Source organism: Helianthus annuus, chromosome 5 (genome assembly GCF_002127325.2).
Source record: "Helianthus annuus cultivar XRQ/B chromosome 5, HanXRQr2.0-SUNRISE, whole genome shotgun sequence".
In the NCBI taxonomy this organism is placed as follows: domain Eukaryota; kingdom Viridiplantae; phylum Streptophyta; class Magnoliopsida; order Asterales; family Asteraceae; genus Helianthus; species Helianthus annuus.
The window spans coordinates 121,216,836-121,223,554 of NC_035437.2; positions in this window are offsets into that span (position 1 = coordinate 121,216,836).

The window sequence follows — 6,719 nt, forward strand, 5'->3', positions numbered from 1 at the left end:
CTGTATTAGGAAACATGATATACCAAATTTGAAGGTAAGACTTAGGCTAAAGGGTGTGGGGAACATGATTTGGGTCATTAATGCCACATAGGATCATTATTGGATTGCTACACCACCCCCTTGTATCATCCACCATGGTTGGCATGGATTAAACCATGACAACCATGAGCCTCCTTTCCTTTTCCTTTTTACAAAAATAAATTAAAATAAGAAAATAGTTGTTTTGGTCATGACGATACCCTTAGGGTAGTGGTTTTGGATAATCGATTAGAAGTGAGTGACATGACGCTGATGTGGAGGGTCATGGTGACCATTAGGGTCATGACCACACCCTATAGCCTTATGCAAATAAGTAGATGTATTTGGAACAAGTGGTGGAAGACTTGTATTTCTTTTGGGAGATGCAGGTTCAACTCCCACTTGGTGCAGAGTGAGGCACTTGTGGGCAATGATAGAAGACCCAGGGCAGTGGCGGACCAAGGAATTTTTTTTCTGGGGGTGCAGAAATTTGTTAAGGATTGTAGGCCCCTAACTATATAGTATTTTTTTCAATTCGTATCGAGTCGTATCGGGTCGGGTCGGGTTAAAGGGATCAACCTAAATCCAACTTGTTTTTAAAACAGGTCAACCTGAAGACCATCCGTTTTTTAAAAACAAATCATGTTAGCTGACCAAAACTTGTTTTTCGTGTCGTATCAAGAATTGCCAACCATAGTAAATACATTCATTCTCAAGTGGGTAAATGTTTCTAGTCCAATTGTAAACAATGATTTAGAAAAAATCATAAATATAATCAAATGTTTTGAACCTATGAAAAATAAAGATACTTAAAAAATTAAATATATTATCTTATCAATTCATTTACTGACAAAGAAGGTAAAAAGTAAATATTAATTATAAATATAATTAAATGCTTGAATCTAAATAAAATATAGGTGTGTAGGTCCTGTTAAAAAGCACCACAACCTAAGATCATCATCACCTTCTTTCCCAATATCTTCTTCATTTTAGATATGGCACGTGCAGAGCTTTCCCTCTGTAAATAATTTTTCCTGTGAACTTGTTTTTACATTTTTTTTTTTGTTTTTGCCTCACATATGCTCCATCATGATGATTTCAAGGGGTGCAACTAGATTTTATGCTTAAATGTTACATTAAATTTTGTTTTTTCAAGGGGTGCGCCCGTCCCCTTGCTCATAACTTAGGTCCGCCCCTGACCTAGGGAAACTTGGGTTCGATCCTTAAGCCAAACGGGTTTTACCGGTAATTTCACCATCGTGTCTACGGACGGGTGGGTTATCAGGTTTTCTTCGGAATTGGTGATGGACTCGGGTTACTCTTGGAATACTCCGTTTGGTCCAGTAGGTGTCCAGGTGCCCTGAAAGTGTCCATGATTAATTTTGTTGGTCGTTAAAAAAAACTGTAAAAAACGGAACGAGGTAAAAGTGGTAATTATAAGCTTGAAGCTTCAATCGGCACCATTTTTGGGCAATATGCCAATATGACACCAAGTGATATTTTATAGTTCCCGCTTTAGCGATTTGTTAGACTAAAATTAATAAAACAGAATCCGCTCTATTTTCAACATATACAATTCCCGTGGGCGGGAACAGTGCTTCACAGCCATTGGCTGAAATGGGCGGCCGCCCCTTTCTTATTGTACCAACCAATTTATTATGTGTATATTATTTTATACATACTTTAAAATTACGGTTTTGCCCCGGAATAGTGTTTCTCTGCCATTTGTTCAAATGGACGGTGAGCAATACCCATTGGACCAACTAGTTTATTATTTTATACCCACTTTAAAGTTACAGTTTTGCTCTCCGTTAAAAAATACGGTTTTTCCCCAGCTTCAAAATACATTTACCCTTTTGCCCCGAGCTAAAAAATACGATTTCGCACTCGGTAAAAAATTACGCTTTTACCCTCGGCCTAAATTACGTTTTCGCCCCGGTTAAAAATAAAATTTTGTTTTTCCTCCCGGCTCAAAATTACGAATTTACACCAATTTATTATTTTAGACTTACTTTAAAATTACGGTTTTGCCTTAAAATTACGTATTTGCCCCAGTGCAAAATAAATTTATGCTTTCGCCCGCAGCTAAAATTTACGAATTTCCCCTCGGTTCAAAATTACGATATCACCCTCAATTCAAAATTACGTTTTTGCCCCCACATAAAAAATAAAAATATGGTTTTCCCCTAGATAAAAATTAGTATTTTACACTCGGGAAAAAATGATTTTCCCCCAAGTAAAAATAAAAATATGAATTTGCCCTTAGCTAAAAATCATATCAAAAAGCTGCCTAACACTCTTTTTACTGTTTATTTCTATCAAAACTATAGTATGTTTTTTTTAATTGGTTGAAAATTGTTCGGCCATCGCCCCACAACGCGGGCGAGGCATCACCTAGTTGAATTTACAAACAGTTAAAAGAAATAGAGGTCGGTTGCGAAGTAAGCAACCGATTTGTATCACATTTTTTTTAATCTTTTATATATGTAACAAATTTATCTTTTAGGGTGGGGATCAAATAGGAAGTTTATTTTGGCTAGGAAGTATAGGAAGCAATAGGATTAGGACATGTGGCAAAATTTAAAATAAAGAGGAAGGGTATTTTAGTCAATCTTATCATTTTCTTCTTTCTTCTTCCCAGTAACATCAAAACCCACCATTTTCAAAACCTACTATCTTCAACCATTTTTTCACTTTCTATCTCAATAATCACTACATTATAGTGCGATTTTAATCACCAATCAATAATTCAAACACCCGATCAACGTGTTCTTCAGCTTTTTTGAAGAAAACCCAGTTTAATTTCATAAAAAATCTCATTTTTTCAGGTGATTTTGAAGATAATCAATCGATCCGTTTGATTCGATCTCTGATAAGTGTTTCAATCATTCAAATTTCGTCAATCGTTGAAGAAACCGAACTCGATCCATGTAAAAAATTCTTTAATTTCATTTTATTATCTGGGTTTTTGATTTAGCCATTGCGTTTTACGATTTTAGCGGGGGTCCGTGGGCAGCGCCCCTGGTAGCAGGGTCCCAGGGGCGGCGCCCCCTGGCGGGGTCCAAGGGGCAGAGCCCCTGGCTGGGACTGAGCTGGGGTCCGCTCGGAAATTTTTTTTTTTTTTTGATTAAATTGCTTTAATAAAAATGTATCAGAAAATTTAATTTTCCAGAAATTGCCTCATTTCGAAGACAGTAATTCGTAGACAGTTTTTGATTTGCTACTCTCTGGTTCAGACAAATTCACAGACAGGTCAGCTTGTGTCCATTGCGTTTTAAAAATAAGAGAGTTTTATGTGTTTTCTGGCCATTGCGTTTTAGAAAAAACACATTTTTGAAGTGTTTTTAGTTCATTGCGTTTTAGGTCAACACATTTTTATTTGTTTTCAGTCCATTGCGTTTTAGAAAATACACTTTCTTTTGTATTTTTAGGCCATTGCGTTTTAGAAATAGACATTTTTATGTGTTTTTTTGCTATTGCGTTTTAGATAAACACATTTTTGAAGTGTTTTTAGTTATTGCGTTTTAGGTAAAACACATTTTTATGCTTTTTCAGTCCATTGCGTTTTAGAAAACAGACATTTTAAGTGTTTTCTGGCCATTGCGTTTTAGAAATAAGACATTTCTTTGTGTTTTTGGTGCATTGCGTTTTAGGTAAAACACATTTTTATGTGTTTTCAGTCCATTGCGTTTTAGAAAGTACACTTTCTTTTGTGTTTTTAGGCTATTGCGTTTTACAAATAAGATATTTCTTTGTGTTTTCTGGCCATTGCGTTTTACAAATAAGACATTTCTTTGTGTTTTTGGTGCATTGCGTTTTAGAAAAATGACATTTTTAGGGTTTTTTTTTCATTGCGTTTTACGCAACTGGGTTTTTTCCATTGCGTTTTACGCAACTGGGTTTTAAATTTTTTTTTTTTCGAAAATATAGCAATATTATACTCGTTTTAAAGATAAAAAAATGCTCGTTTTTTTGTGCAATTTTTATAAAAAAAAAATAATGTCGTATAAAAGAGTTATTAACGTTTAAAAAATGGGGGATAATTGGACGAGAGAGATACTATTGCCTTGGATTGACTAAAATGTCTCTAAACAAACCCACACGCATCTTTTCTTCCTTTCAATTTCCCTCATTTAATCTTAGTACTTGATTAACTAAATAGATGGTCAAAATTAATTCCTAGCATTCTTAGCCAAATAAAAATCAAGTTCTATTTGTTTGATAGAATCTTTTAGACAGCAACCACATATATTAAAAATCATTATAATTTACAGCAACCACATATATTAAAAATCATTATAATTTGGTTCATTTAACTTTAGAAGCACTTAATAAAATTTATTCCTTTGTCGACGATTTGAGATATGTTCGATCTTACCGATATTTTAAATGCAATACGTTTAATGGATCTTGATTCTTATGGTCTTATCTTAATGAATTAGTAGGTTATAACCTCGTGTTACACGGATTGAATAAATCAATTTTATATACTAAATAATAAAACAATATATCTTTAAAAACCTTATTTATTGTTAGGATTGAACAAATGTAATTTTATATATTAAATAATAAAAAGTTATATCTGTAAAAACCATATGTATTGTACGGGTTTAATAAATGTAATTTTATATACCAAATAATAAAAAGTTATATCTTTGAAACCTTGTATACTACACGAGTTGAATAAATTCAATATTATTTACCAAATAATAAAAAAAGTTATATCTTTTAAAAACCTTCGTGTATTACACAGGTTGAATAAATATGATTTTATATACCAAATAATAAGAAAATTATATTTAAAAAAACTAATGGATATACTTGGTACGCAATAAATATAGTGATTGCGGAGATGATTATTAAAAAGAAGACACAATGGTCAAACATGTTATTTAAGAAGCAAATAAGCAGTCATTTGAGTGATAAAATATAAATTATATTTAAAAAACTCGTAATAAATCTAATTTTATATAAAGTAATATTGAAAGTTATATACAATTTATTTAAAAATTACGTAATAAAATCGATATAATATTTTTTTAGTAATGAAAATAAAAAAAAAAAGAATATGTTAATACAATGTTTGGTTTTGGTGATAAATAATTTGGTTATTCAAAAATATTTCAAATTAACAATTTAGATTTAAGGATAATATTTTATTGAAAAAATAGAAGTATTATATTCGACATTTAAAGTATGATAAGATGTAATATTAATTTTTATTATTTATTTATTAATATAAGATAGAAAAAATATGATTGAATAGTTGGGAGGTTGTATGATGATAAATCGGTTAACTTTATTATAATGTCATATGTTTTTAGTTAACTATTTTTTTGAATTGTTTTTTAAAAAATTAAGACTTTGTTATTCTTAGTAAAATTAATGATTTTATACTTGTAATTTTGTTTATATTATTTTATTAAAATGTGCATATTATACATATAATTATATTGTGTCTTAAGTTATTGATGTCATCCAAAATGTTTTTTGATTTTATGTCCAGCCTTATATATACTATGGTAAAAGTTTAAAGTTTGTTAGAGATAATTATATCATCAAAAAGAATAAGAGTAAATTTGTATATTACAAATAAAAGGTATACATTAAATTTAAACTAAATAATAATTATCTATAATTAAGTAGAAGAAATTAAATTAAATAATATTTAGTAGGAATCTTTCAGAAAAAATAATTTTTAGTAGGAGAGTTATCTTATAATTAATAAGTAGAGATTAAACTAATAATAATTATCCATAAGAGATTAAGTTAAATAATATTTAGTAGAAGAGTTATCTATAAGGGTCGGGATATAATAGGAAGTTTATTTGGCTAGGAAGTAATCTTGACAATCAATTGATTTAATCAAGAGTTAAGATTAAATGAGTGAAATTGAAGAAGAAAAAAGAGTCGTGTGGTTTGTGTATTTGGCTAGAAAGTAATCTTGACAATCAATTATTATTTTTTTATAAAATTGCACCAAAAAAGAGCGTTTTTTATCTTTAAAACGAGTATACTATTGCTATATTTTCGGAAAAAAAATCGAAAACCCATTTGCGTAAAAAGCAATGGACAAAAAGCGTAAAAATGACTTTTTTCTAAAACGCAATGGACTAAAAACACAAAGAAATTTCTTATTTCTAAAACGCAATAGCCAGAAAACACAAAGAAATGGCTTATTTCTAAAACGCAATGCCCTAAAAACACAAAAGAAACATGTTCTTTTTAAAACGCAATGGACTGAAAACACATAAAAATGTATTTTACCTAAAACGCAATGGACAAAAAAACACTTCAAAATATGTTTTTCTAAAACACAATTGACCAAAAAACATATAAAAATGTCTTTTTTTTTCTAAAACGCAATAGCTTAAAAACACAAAAAAAAAAAAAAGTGTTCTTTTCTAAAACGCAATGGACTTGTAAAACCCGTGAGGATCTCTCAATGATATCAAACAAACTATTGATTGTGCGGAAACCAATCAATAGGTGATTCAAGAATAAATATAAAGATCAAATATAAACAATGAACAAAGAACAAACCGAAATCTTGCATTCAATGATTGCCAAAGACTGATACAAGACTCGTAGTGGAACTCGGTTCCTTCTCCTAGATGTCGCCCCCACTATTCACTAGATCAACAACCTCACACAATGAGGTTAAAGCTGATTAAATACAAAACAAACAGGGCCGATATACT